General features: G+C 43.0%; 1 long non-coding RNA gene across 1 annotated transcript in view; it reads right to left on the bottom strand.

Moving 5' to 3' along the window:
- The window catches only part of LOC118482118, a 29,793-nt gene that overhangs the window by 3,601 nt on the left and 11,479 nt on the right, over positions 1 to 14,713 (bottom strand). The window contains exon 2 of the long non-coding RNA XR_004867312.1: positions 8,134 to 8,217. This is a non-coding gene — a long non-coding RNA (uncharacterized LOC118482118). The remainder of the gene's footprint in view (positions 1 to 8,133; positions 8,218 to 14,713) is intronic.

Here is a 14,713-nt window from a genome sequence, read left to right as displayed (position 1 = left end):
TTTGAGTAATACCCGCTCCCCAACCTGGAGCTCGAGTGGTTTCCTGCCCTTATCGGCGTATGCCTTCTGACGGTCACGAGCGGCCGCCATGCGTTGTCGTATTTGAGCAATCCGCTCAGTAGTGTCTACCACATGTTCTGGACCAGTGATTTGACTATCCCCCACCTCTGCCCAACAGAGGGGTGACCGGCATTTACGTCCGTACAATGCCTCAAACGGAGCAGCTTTAATGCTGGTGTGGTAGCTGTTATTATACGAAAATTCCACGAGTGGCAGATGCCTTTCCCAGCTGTTGCCAAAGTCGATTACACAAGCGCGAAGCATGTCTTCTAATGTCTGAATAGTTCGCTCGGACTGCCCGTCCGTCTGTGGGTGATACGCTGTGCTCATATCTAAACGTGAGCCAAAAGACTTGTGCATTGCCTGCCACAGTTCCGAAGTAAAACGTGCATCTCGATCAGAGATAATAGAAGTGGGCACCCCGTGCCTCGAAACAACTTCCTTGAGGTATATTTCCGCCAGAGTGGAGAACTTATCCGTTTCCTTGATTGCCAAAAAGTGTGCGGATTTCGTGAGTCGATCCACGATCACCCAGATAGTATCGTTTCCGCGCTGTGATCTAGGTAAGCCAGTAACGAAATCCATGGAAATTTGCTCCCATTTCCATTGTGGTATCTCTGGTTGCTGAAGTAGGCCTGAAGGTTTCTGATATTCCGTCTTTACTCGTGCACAAGTCAAACACTTGCTGACATAAGTTGCTATGTGGGCCTTCATGCTAGGCCACCAATACGTAGTTTTGATATCGTGGTACATCTTGTCCGAACCAGGGTGTACCGAGTAGCGAGATTTGTGCGCTTCATCCATCACAAGTTCGCGTAAGTCGCCGTAGAGTGGGACCCAAATGCGTCCTGTTACATAATAAGCACCGTCTTCCTTCTGTTCTAAGCGTTGCCTTGACCCGCGTAGGGCTTCAGCTCTAACGTTTTCTGGTTTCAGTGCTTCTATCTGAGCAGCTCGTATTTGCGAAGGTAGACTAGAATGGATCGTGAGTTGTAGAGCTCTTACGCGCTTAGGCGTAGTGTCCTTCCGACTGAGGGCGTCTGCCACAACATTGGCCTTGCCCGGGTGATACCTGATAGAGCACTCGTAATCATTCAGCAGCTCGACCCATCGTCGCTGCCGCATATTCAGTTCCTTCTGCTTGAATATGTGCTCTAGACTCCTGTGGTCAGTGTAGATGGCGCACTTGGTTCCGTAAAGGTAATGCCGCCATAACTTAAGTGCGAAAACAACAGCTCCCAGCTCTAAATCATGCGTCGTGTAGTTCTTCTCGTGAACTTTAAGTTGTCGTGAGGCGTAAGCTATGACTTTATCTCGTTGCATCAATACACAACCAAGACCTTGAATTGATGCATCACAGTAAACCACAAAATCTTCTGTGCCCTCTGGCAGTGAAAGGATAGGTGCACTACAAAGTCTATCCTTTAGATGCTGAAAAGCTAACTCTTGTGCATTTCCCCAATGATAAACAACGCCTTTCTGTGTTAACAAAGTGAGAGGCTGCGCGATCTTAGAAAAATCCTTAATGAATCTCCTGTAGTAACCTGCCAATCCCAAGAATTGGCGAATCTCCTTTGGTGTGCGAGGCGCAGGCCAGTTCTTAATAGAGTCCACTTTGGATGGATCAACGTGAATCCCATCCTTGTTCACCACATGCCCTAGGAAATGGACTTCACGAAGCCAGAAGTCGCATTTCGAGAATTTCGCGTAAAGCTGTTCCTTCCGGAGGAGTTCCAAAATAAGTCGTAGATGTTGTTCGTGCTCTTCTTTGCTCTTAGAATAGATCAGGATGTCGTCGATAAAGACTATAACAAACTTGTCCAGGTACGGTTTGCAAACTCGGTTCATCAAATCCATAAAAACTGCCGGTGCGTTCGTCAGCCCAAACGGCATGACCAGAAACTCATAGTGCCCATATCGAGTCCTAAAGGCCGTTTTAGAGACATCCTCTTCCCGAACTCTCAACTGGTGATATCCCGATCTCAGATCGATCTTTGAGTAGTAACTCGACCCCTGCAACTGGTCGAACAAGTCGTCAATACGCGGTAGAGGATAACGATTCTTCACGGTTACTTTGTTGAGTTCACGATAGTCGATACACATTCTGAAGGTACCATCCTTCTTCTTCACAAATAACACCGGAGCTCCCCAAGGCGATGAGCTAGGACGAATAAAACCTTTATCTAAGAGTTCTTGTAGTTGCGTGGAGAGTTCTTCCAATTCTGATGGCGCTAAACGATAAGGTGCACGGGCTACAGGCGCGGCTCCAGGAGCTAGATCAATCTGAAACTCGACTTGGCGATGGGGCGGAAGACCAGGTAATTCCTCAGGGAATACCTCAGGATAGTCGCGTACAACCGGAAAATCTTCTAGCTTCTTCTCTTTCTCTGTGGTATCAGTAACTAAAGCCAAAATCGCAGTGTGGCCCTTTCGTAAGCATTTCTGGGCCTTAAGAAGAGAGATGATGTTCTCAACAGCACTTCTCTTGTCGCCACGAATCATGAGAGGTTCACTACCAAAACCAGGAATACGAAAGATCTTCTCGTTGCAAAGAATCTCTGCTCGGTGTTGGGATAACCAATCCATCCCAATGACAACGTCGAAACTACCCAAGACAATAGGAATAAGATCGATAGAGAAAGTCTGGTTAGCGAGAATAAGCTGGCAACCCTTGACTACGTGTGAGGCTTCCAAACTCTTACCATTAGCTAGCTCTACTGTGTGCTTGTCGCTCAGGGGTGTAGGAATACGCTTAAGCATCTTACTAACTTCTAGTGACACATAGCTAGTATCGGCACCCGAATCAAATAAGACTGTAACATAAAAGTCGTCGAGAAGGAACTTACCCGTCACCACGTTGGGATCATTCCTTGCTTCACCTTGACCAATCACGAACACTCGTCCCCTAGCACCATTGTTGTTGTTCCCATTGTTACCATTCCCCTGATTGTTGTTGTTGTTGTTCTGGTTCAGTTGGGGACAATCTTTCTTGAAGTGGCCTTCAGCTCCACACTGAAAGCACCCTTTGTTGTTACCCTGCTGCTGTCGCTGGTTCTGCTGAGGTTGCTGACGATTCTGATTGACAGGATATGCGCTCCTGCAATCCTTTGCAACATGACCAGGCTTGTTGCATCGATGACAGTTGCCCCTGGTGCATGGCCCACTGTGGTGTAGGCCGCAACGATTGCACTTGGGGTGATTCCCCTTGTATCCACCATGACTTTGACCACTAGATGACTGCTGACCGGGGCTCTTGTGATCATCCGTCTTTCTCTGCTGAGACTGAGTTTGCACTGAAGTTGAACCCCTGCTTGAAGTTCCATCCCATTTCCGTTTATCCCCACTAGTAGCACCAGAAGTAGTTGCAGCACCTATACGCTTTGGTAACTTGTTCTGCTCCACCGCTTGGTCAGTGAGACGGTGAGCCAACTGTACAACCTGCTGGATAGTAGTCAACCTCGCTGAAGTCACATGACTTTGGATCTCTGGCACCAAGCCCTTGAGATAGAGTTCAATTCGCTTATACGGAGGATCCACCATAGTAGGACACAACAAGGCAAGCTCATGCGATCTCTTAGTGTATGCTTCAATCTCTGACCCTGACATCTTAAGATTGTAGAACTCATCTTCCAGTTTGTGAATGTCGTCACGACTGCAGTATTCCTCCCTGATCATTTCCTTGAAAGTTTCCCATGGGGTGGCGTTGGCAGCAACCAACCCTAACATCTGCACTTGAGCATTCCACCACGTGAGGGCCAAACCCTCGAGAGTACCAGTAGCATACTTCACCCTGCGCGCTTCAGGGCATTCGCACATTTCGAACACAGACTCCAGTTTCTCAAACCAGTGTAGGAGACCTACTGCTCCTTCAGTGCCGCTAAAAGTTGTGGGTCGACAGTCCATAAAGGTCTTAAAAGTGCACACCGGTGCCTGACCTAAGGTAGGTGGAAGAAAAGACAGAGTTTAACACAAAGGTTGGTTCACGAGAGTAGGATCCAAACGATCCTAGAACAATTTCGGACTGCAGGATATACCTCCTGCGCGTGCAGCTGCGAGCGCTGCGGCAACTCGTTCGTTGATCAAAGCCGTCAACTGGGCTTGTGTCATGTTAACGCGTCCAGACATGTTTCTTCATAACAAGAGTAATACGTGTGAGAGAGGTTCGCGAAAGCACGATAGTAGGACAGAGTAAGCACGCACGTGTTCAAACAACAATAGCTATACTAATCAAGCATACCATGAGCAATGTACTACGTAACTAGCAAGTAGGCAATATACATACATCATATTACCTAGAACGTCGAGCCTTGCATGAGGAGCGAAGTGTCGTTGTGGACCGTTGAGCACTAAACCGGTTATAGTCTGGTTTTAACAAAAACGTTTCTCCTTTATTAAAACCAAGCTCACTATAACCAATGGCTCTGATACCAATCTGTCACACCCCCAAAATCCCACCTGCGGAGTACTACCGCTTGGAGGCGTGACTGACCAGGATCCAGCCACCAATCATACTGAACAGGCATATAAGTAGTTATAAAAGTTTAACCATCACGATTGGTGTTCCAAAACAATTAAGTTTAAGTTGCAAGCGGAAGCATAAGTTTAAAGTTGTAACATAAGTTCAAAAGTTTCAAGTTTAACATAGTCTTGTAGCAATCCCTGTCCCACAACGATCCTCCTCCATGCAAGCTCCCACTGAGTACCTATGGTCCTGCAAAGCATGTAGTAACGAGTCAACAACTAGTTGAGTGAGTTCACGGGTGGGCGTTCGTTTTAGTTGTTTCGAAAACAGTTTACTTTATCTGGCGTCCTGCCGTGGGGGTTACCCCATAGTTTTAAAAACGTGACTAGTTCGTTCCCAGTTACTCCGGCACTCCGGCCGTGGGGGCTACCCCATGTAGTTATCAGGCATTTCGGCCGTGGGGCTACCCCATGTACATCATCTGGCTCTCCAGCCGTGGGGGCTACCCCATGTGTATACTAGACTCGTTACCGTATCGATTGCTGACTGTAGTCATGTTTATGTGCCCTGAAAACATCAATGTCTATCATCATTGACGTGCCCCAGATCCATTAGTTCACGCCCGTCCTCTGCGGCACGGTGTGAGGCTTGTCAGACCTAAATAGCGCTATCTAACTAATGACCCGCTCGCCATTGGCCCGGCGATTAGTCGATACAAAAAGGAGGGACTTCGTGATAGAGTTTTAGTCTAGTACGTTTATCCGTCCATCCGGACGAGGAATCACATTCCTGAACCACTGACGTCCTACCCAAGGTAGACGAGGAACCACGTTCCTTAACCCCGTTCCCAACCCAGGGAATCCCATGCTTTGTAAAGGGTGTGAACTCACCTTGGTTTGCTCGGCAGTTAATCACAGAAAGTCAATCAAGTCGCAAGTAGTCAATAACGTCCTAACACGGATATCACGTATAATCAGATTCGAACCAAGTAGTGTACAAATGTTCAACACGTTTGGCAAGCACGTTTAGCAGTAACAGTTAACAGTCAATAGAAGCACATACGGTTCACAAGTTCAGCCCAACTACTTAGGCCCAAACACGTAAAAGCAGTTAACACAGAAGCCCATCAGTCTGGCCCATTAACTAAGGCCCAAAAGTGTGGTCTCGAGTCGCAACCGGACTCGCAAGCATGGTCTCGAGTCATGCTGTGTGTTGATCATGGATGGTTGCGAGTCGCAACTGGTGTCGCAACCATGGTTTCGATTCATCATGCTGAGGTCTCGAGTCGCAACGGGACTCGTAACCTGTGGTTTCGGCTTGTCCTGTTATGGTTGCGAGTCGCAACCGCGTGGTCTCGAGTCATCACGCTGTGGTTGCGAGTCGTAACCGGGTGATTGCGAGTCGGTAACAGTCGTTTTCAAGTTCACGTGTTGATGCAGATGGTCAGATTAATGGTACAGTATAATCAGGCCCAAATCCGGAAATAACCAATAGAATTCCACTAACATATTTCCTAATCAGGTTATTAGTCAAAGATGGATCAAAATCACAAGGGTTTTCAATCTTCAACTATCATTCAAAGTGTTCTTCACATATTCAAACTTATGTTCATCAAGTTCATAACCTATTAATCACTTATTCAACCAAAACTATGAACAAGCATCAAAACACTAAACATAACACACAACTCGGTTTCCATATATGTCCGATTTCATCACAAGTGCAACCCGATTTCATCATTCATTTTTAACATACAATGAATCTATTTTCAACATCAAATATGTATAGTTCCACTCATAACAAGAAACATTCATGAACCGATTTCTTTTCAAAACATTATGTATAACTCATCTTAACATATTGTCACATAATCTCATCTTACAAACATAACATAAACACACTAACATTTAACAAAGCATTAAGAACACTAACCGGTTATGGGTTTCGAGGGTGTGTGAAAGGCTTCCAACCGGGTGTGTGTGTGAGCCGATCCAAGTCCAAAGATCCAAGAATGGTGGAGTGTGTTTGTGTTCTAGAGTTTAGGTGAGAGAGAGAAGTAGGAGAGTGTGTGTGTGTAATGTTCAACAAATGGCAAGAACTAACTAAGGTATGGTATATATATAGTCGAGTTCCAAGTGTGTGCACCCTTAGTGGGTTTCGAGTGGGGGTTTACGGCCCAATGGCCCAACCGGCCAAAGGCCCAAACCGGCCTAATGGTTACGGTTCACTCGAGACCACATGGTCTCGAGTCGGGTCCTTGTTGTTTCGTGTCGGGTTCTCGGTTCACATATAACACGTACACAAATATATACAATACACACATAACAAAGCACTTATCACATAAAAAGGTTCACGTTATCATTTTAACTAGTCACATAACGTACAAGCAAGTTACACCGAAAAGTTCTAAATTTCGAGTTGTCACAACATACACATCTACATACGAACATATCTCTCCTACATCTTAACATACACGCATATTCTATACATAACTTTATACATACGTATATACACATCTACACACATACATACCCTTCCTACATTGTTACATATGTGCATATTCTCGTACATATCTATACACTTCTACATACGTACCTACATTCATGTCTCTATTTGCATGCATACATACACATCTACATATGAACATACCTCCCCGCGATCTTTACACACACGCATATACTTATACCTATCTTTATACATACGCACATACTTTAACGATCATGTACTAGATCACACGTACCTCTTACATAATCATATGTTATTAATATGGGTCTTAGTCTTAGCTTTTTGGCCTATCAACATTTAAGAACCATCAGAACCATGTTTGGAAAGTCCGCCGTAGTCCACGGATATCAAACCGAAGCCCACGGTACGTCAAATAACTTAAATAACGAAGTTTCAGCTTTTGGGACTTGGGAAGGCCGTTGTCGACGCCCCTAGGGCCGTCGGCGACGGGCCTTGCATTTACCCGTAGCCCAAAAACCCGTAGACAGGAAATTAACCCGTCAGCACAAAAATGGTTTTTCCCTTGCCCGTCGGCGACGGCCCCCCACCCGTCGGCGACGCCCTCTAGAATCTGCAGTTTTCTTCAGATTCGTTTCGTCGTCCGTACGCACTAAAACGTGCGTATCTTTTGAACCGTTTACCCGTTTAACCTCCTGTTTCTTCCTACATGCTTGTAAATTCGCATTCTACCATGTGGACTTGAAATCCCATATCCGAATTAAGGAAATTCTTAACTTGTGAACTATCGACTTATTATTCATTTATGACTTGTTTGACCCGTTCATATTTTCTTCAGCAACACATTCGGATTTAGCCCAGAACTTACAAGAACATTATAGCTATAAAACCTTTACATTATCCGCACTTCCAATCACCCATTAACGTGCTTATGCCCAATCCTACCCGTCACCCGGTTACCATTCCGTAGACACTTCTTATTCTTCGTTTCATTATAACATCAAGACCTCATTTTTGACCCATTACATCTACTTAGCAAAATCGTTGGTTTCATACCACCCATCCATTATTTGTCTCAACCATTATGCTAATTAACTAGAACGCAACCTTAGTTAACAAATTAAGAAGTAATTCCGGAAATCACTTACCTTGTGCATCCGTGTTCGTAGCCGCTTCCTTGCCTCATCTTGACCCGTTAGCCTTCCAAGCTTGAGTACGTGTTAATGTAGTTCCTATCCTTTCATGTCACCACATCCATATTCTTTGTTAGCATACAAACTCATACATATCATCCATCATTTCTAATTCATACATTACATTAAACTTTCATTAATCAAATTTTTAACAACATAAGGCATAGATCAACAATCACATCTTTTCAAGCTCATATAATTCTACATGTCATCATACACAACACATAATGATATAACATGTACCGTATGAGTTCTCAAGTCTTATATTCGTGTTAGGAAGCCTACCATACTATTCTCATATTTGTTGACTTTCTAGAAAGTCAACTATTAAACGTACAAGTTCTCATCCTTATAACGATACTGTCACACCCCGGCCGCGTATAACATGCAACCGCGGCGGAAACGCCGGGGAGTGTTGTGAACAGAATTAAATTGTTTCATAACCATGGCATACAAGTTGTATTTTATTTATAAACAAAGGTGTTACATTGTCTTGGAAAGAGAGTACGGAAATCAAAACATAATTAAGCTAGTTCAAACTTCATTTTTAGGCTCTAAGGCACAGGTCCGCCCTAGTGTCATGAACATCATCCTATGGAATAGCTCCTGAAAACACATGTGAAAGTAGGTACGTCAGCATAAAAATGCCTGTGAGATACATAGTTTTTGTGAAAATGGGATTCATGACTTGAGCTTAAAGAAATGTTTAATAACAGTCAGTCATGAACCTTGTAATTTGTTTTGCTTTGTAAACCATTTGAAAAACGATAACATCAAACGATATGTATAGATAAGTGCAAGGTTAAACGAATAACCAAGTAAAATGAGTTGAATAAGATAAGTTGTTTGTGAAAATAATGTCTTGTGAAGAATATGTTATTTATGTAAAATGTAATGTGTCTAAACTGAAATGACTTAGATAACGCCACGATATGTAACATTATACAAACATTTATATATAGGAAGTACCAGCGGCGTATCCACCATGTTTGTATCATATTACATACGCCACGTTACTTAAATCATTTACCCAAACCAATCCACCATGTAAATTGTTCATGTGTAAACCAAATGTCAAGTGTTATTGTAAACCATGTCAAATGTTTATGTTCAAATGTAAACCACCAAACGTATATGTCAATGTCGACGTGTTTATGTTCAATGTAAACCATGTAATGTGAAATCCCAAAATGTATCATGTATGGTAAGCGAAATGTATCAACTTAAACCATATGCACAAAACAAGTCGTTGAAGTAAAACGTGGTTTAAATCAGCGTGATGTTCTGCGGGAAATGCATGCTCTATTGATATTAACATTTATGTGGTATTGTAAACTATGCATACATCCAAGCCTTGAGACTGCGGCGATAAACCCTTAAACAAATTAAAGGTTTATCTAAGTTATGTATATCGAATTCGGTCATTCCTTCCAGTCCTATCAAACCCAGGACTTCAGGAATGGGAGTTGTCAATTCCTATGGTACCACTACCTACTAACGAACGGCGTGATCAATGTTAATGAATGTATTGTCCCATGTTAAACAAACCAAATGTCATAACAAAATGAAGGCATGTGATGTAAACAAAGTACTAAGTATGCTAAGTAAACATACGAAGCAGAAATGTCCATGTAAATCAATGTGTCCATATGCTGAGTAAACATATGCAACAGAAATGTTTATGTAAATCAATGTGTCCATATGCTGAGTAAACATATGCAACAGAAATGTTCATGTAAATCGATGTGCCCATATGCTGAGTAAGCATATGCAGCAAAAATGTTATGTAAATCAATGTACTAAGTACGCACACAATGGGCATACATAGCATAAAATGTAGTGAAATCATGTACTATAATGTACTAATGAGCATAGCAGATATACGATGTGAAAACATGGAAAGCATGAAAGTAACAGATAGGCACATGTGTTTCACCCCAAAACAGTTTGGAAAACAGTAAAAGATGGGGTTCTATGTACTCACCTGAGGTTGCTTTGTTGTTCTTGTGAAATAACCAGGTAATGCGAGAGGTCAAGGAATATCAACGGCACCTAATTGGTAGCTATGTTAATATACCGGACCAAATCGGAAGGATCGGACAGTACGCGGGTTTGTAAACCAAACGAGTATGGAGACTCGTGTAATATGGCTTAACAAAGCCCACATACTAAAATGAAACCTAATCTAAGTGCTTACGGTCCATCACGACCCGTTTAGGTAGCTTATGCTACCCTAACGCGTCGTTCGCGTAGAACGCGCTCGGAACGCCTAACATCGTGACCACAAGGTATAACCTCGGAAGGTTATAGCTATGGTCACCTAATATGTTTGGTCGGATCCTAATGACCGACCAAAAGGGTCGGGTTCGAAAGCATAAGCGATGGTTTAGATCGCTTACCTTACGACCCTATATAAGCACTAAACTAAAAGTGACGAGCTAAGCATGTTAGAACATGCTTAACTAAGTTTAGAAACAGGTTTGACATCAAAACAAACGGCTTTGATGCCCACGAGTAGTTTGGTTACAAAATATGCAAGAATGCACATTTTGGCCGAAACTACGACTCGTCACCGAGCCTAGATAGCGTGGTGATCAGTAGGTATGGTCACTACGGACCATGACCATCGTGATCACGCTCACGTTATGAAGTTCCATGAACTTCGCATCGACCATAAGCTGGTCAATGCAGAAAGTCAACAAAACGTTGACTTTCGGACTCGAAAAGCGAATAAAAGAGTGAAAGAAGACTTACGGAGGGTCCCCGAGTGCTAATCAAGATCCAATAGCTCAGGTATGAAGCATAAGCATCAACTTAGAGCATTTAGATCTGATTTGTGGGTTTTTACACAAAAAGGGGGGGGGGGTATTTATAGGAAAGGTGGAACCGTTAGGATCGTTTTATCGAATAACGTGCTTTGATCTCGTGCGTACACGTGTCCAGGGGTTAGATTCAGTGTATTTGACCCTTGGCCCTTCATTTGGGTGAAAAGGCATCGCCCTTTGATCGAACGAAAGGCCAGATTCTGCATTAAATGCAAAATCTTCTGTCTGACAGTCTCACGCGCCCCGCCTCAAGTTTGGGCAATCCTTACGCGGGTCGCCTGAAGTCCTCTGATCTGCCCACTTGCAGAATTTACACTTTTGGCCCCTGTTGCGTTTTTAAGCCATTTCCAGCCCTTTTAAGACCTGAAAAGTCATCTTTAAGGCCCTAAAATGATGCCTAAACATTGTGGACATGAAACATGCCCAAAAATATGTCGGATGTCGGTTCGTTTGGCCGTACGATCGCGATGTTCGCTTAATTACGACGGAATGCGCATAAGCGTGAAAGACGATCCAAATGACGCGACGAATGGATTTTTCTCATGCCAAATACTAAGGCATAATATAAGGATGCTTACATAAATTTTTGGATGTCCGGATGTATTCAGAACGTAAGTTATGCGCAAAAGTGCAAACTTAGGCACTTTTTGACACTTTTAGTCCCTGAATGATCCAAAAGTTTGTTTTAGCATACCAGACTTCTCAAAGCCTATTTCTAAGCTATTTAAAGGATATTTATGGTATGTTTAACTTATGGACATGTTCCGGAATGTTCGTTACAGTTCAAATTGGCATACTTTCGCAGTTTGTCAAGTTTAGTCCCTGTAAGCGAATTAACTTGTTTTTGCTATACCAAAGCCTTCAAAACTTATTTCTAAGTTATGTAAAGGTTATTTAAGGTATGTTGAGTGTATGTTGATGTTCCGGAGTATTTGTCGCATTAAACTGAGTACGTTTACGCATCAGTTTGCGTATAATGCTCCAGAAAGCGATGTAGAGTTTGGAATTGAATAAAAGTCAAAACATGAAAAATGTAAAACACAATGAAACAAACATTGGGATCAAATTACATTATTTTATTGATAATTGAACTGTTCACGATGATTACAGGCACAAATGTTACAGTCTCCCCTACTTGTGGAAATTTCGTCCCGAAATTTATTTAGAGGAAACTGATTGAAAAAGATGCGGATATTTTGCCTTCATTTGGTCTTCACGTTCCCAAGTAAACTCGGGTCCACGCTTAGATTCCCAACGAACCTTGACCAAAGGAATGCGCTTGCGTTTGAGCCACTTGACTTCACGTTCCATGATTTCTACCGGTTTCTCAACAAATTTTAGTGTTTCATCAACACGAATTTCGTCAAGCGGTATGTGGAGGTTTTCATCAGCTAAACACCTCTTGAGATTGGATACGTGAAAGGTTGGATGAACATTTCCAAGTTCAGGAGGTAACTCAAGTCTGTAGGCTACCTTACCGATTCTTTCGACGATCTTGAATGGTCCAACATATCTAGGTGCAAGTTTTCCTTTCTTTCCAAATCTGATCACACCTTTCCAAGGTGAGACCTTAAGTAATACACGATCACCGACTTGAAAATCCAAGGGTTTGCGTTTTTGGTCCGCGTAATTCTTCTGACGGCTTCTAGCTGTCTGAAGGTTATCACGAACTTTCTTTACCTTTTCTGTTGTCTCCAAAATGAGGGCAGGTCCAGTAAGTTGAGCCTCGCCAATCTCATTCCAGCAGAGTGGTGAACGACATTTTCGACCATAGAGAGCCTCGAAAGGAGCCATGTTGATGCTGGAGTGATAACTGTTGTTGTAGGAGAATTCAATCAATGGAAGATGTGAATCCCAACTACCACCAAAGTCTATCACACAAGCTCTAAGCATATCCTCCAGTGTCTGGATTGTTCTTTCAGATTGACCATCCGTTTGCGGATGATAAGCTGTGCTTAAATTGAGTTGAGACCCCATAGCAGATTGCATGGTTCTCCAGAAATGAGAAGTGAAACGAGCATCTCTGTCAGAAATGATGCTCAAAGGAACACCATGTCTAGCTACAATTTCATCTACGTAGATTTGAGCAAGTCTGTCAGCTGAATAATCCTCACGGATTGGCAAGAAATGTGCTGACTTGGTAAGACGATCAACGACTACCCAGATGGCATCGTGACCTTTCTTTGTGCGCGGGAGTTTAGTAATGAGATCCATAGTAATGTTTTCCCATTTCCAAACCGGGATCTCTGGTTGCTCCAATAAACCAGAAGGACGCTGATGTTCAGCCTTAACCTTAAGGCATGTAAGGCATTTGGATACGTATAAGGCAATGTCTTTCTTCATACCAGGCCACCAATACTGAATACGAAGATCCTTATACATCTTATCTGAGCCAGGATGAATGGAATAACGAGACTTATGGGCTTCATCCATAAGCAAGGTACGAAGATTATCTTGGCTTGGGACCCACAAACGGTCCATGAAATAGTACGATCCATTGTCTTTCAGTTCAAGAGCAGGTGTTATGTGATAAGGAAATTCCTTATCCATTAAACCTTGTGAAACACAAGCTTGTTGGGCCTGAGAAATACGGGCTTGGATATCGGTTTGAATAACAGATTGGACACGTACACAATGAAGCTTAGTACGTTCCTTGCGACTTAATGCATCGGCTACGACATTCGCCTTACCAGGATGGTAGCGAATCTCGCAGTCGTAGTCGTTTAGAAGTTCAACCCAACGTCTTTGCCTCATGTTGAGTTCTTTCTGGTTGAAGATGTGTTGAAGACTCTTGTGGTCTGTGAAAACCACACATTTTGTACCGTACAAGTAGTGTCTCCAGATTTTAAGAGCGAAGACAACTGCACCCAACTCAAGATCATGAGTGGTGTAGTTTTTCTCATGTATCTTCAACTGCCTTGATGCGTATGCTATGACTTTGTTTCTTTGCATCAGGACGCAGCCAAGCCCTAATTTAGATGCGTCACAATAAACGACGAAATCATCATTGCCCTCAGGCAATGTTAGGACAAGTGCGTCGCAAAGCTTTTGTTTCAAAGTCTGAAACGCTTCCTCTTGTTTGACTCCCCAATCAAATGGCTTGTTCTTCTGAGTTAGAGCAGTTAGAGGAACTGCAATCTTCGAGAAATTTTCTATGAAGCGGCGGTAATAACCCGCTAGACCAAGAAAAGAACGAACTTCAGTAGGGGTAGTAGGTGTATCCCAATTCTTAATCGCACTGATCTTGGAGGGATCTACATGAATACCTTGTTCGTTGACAATATGTCCTAAGAATTGAACCTCTTTAAGCCAAAATTCACACTTGGAGAATTTGGCGAAAAGTTGTTCTTTCTTTAGGAGTTCCAATGTAAGACGAAGATGTTGCTCATGATCAGCTCGCGTTTTAGAATATATCAAAATGTCGTCAATGAAAACGATGATGAACTTATCTAAATAAGGCTTGCAGACCCTATTCATTAAGTCCATGAAAACAGCAGGAGCATTAGTCAAACCAAATGGCATGACTGTGAACTCGTAATGTCCATAACGAGTACGGAACGCTGTCTTGGGAATGTCTTCTTCATGTACACGAAGCTGATGATATCCAGATCGTAGATCAATCTTTGAAAAGTAAGATGCGCCTTGTAATTGATCGAAGAGATCATCAATGCGAGGTAGGGATATCGATTTTTGATGTAAGCTTGTTAAGC

The sequence above is a fragment of the Helianthus annuus genome, chromosome 9 (genome assembly GCF_002127325.2).
Source record: "Helianthus annuus cultivar XRQ/B chromosome 9, HanXRQr2.0-SUNRISE, whole genome shotgun sequence".
Lineage (NCBI taxonomy): Eukaryota > Viridiplantae > Streptophyta > Magnoliopsida > Asterales > Asteraceae > Helianthus > Helianthus annuus.
The sequence above is the reverse complement of the archived record's forward strand: the minus strand, read 5'-3'. Positions and strand labels throughout refer to the sequence as shown.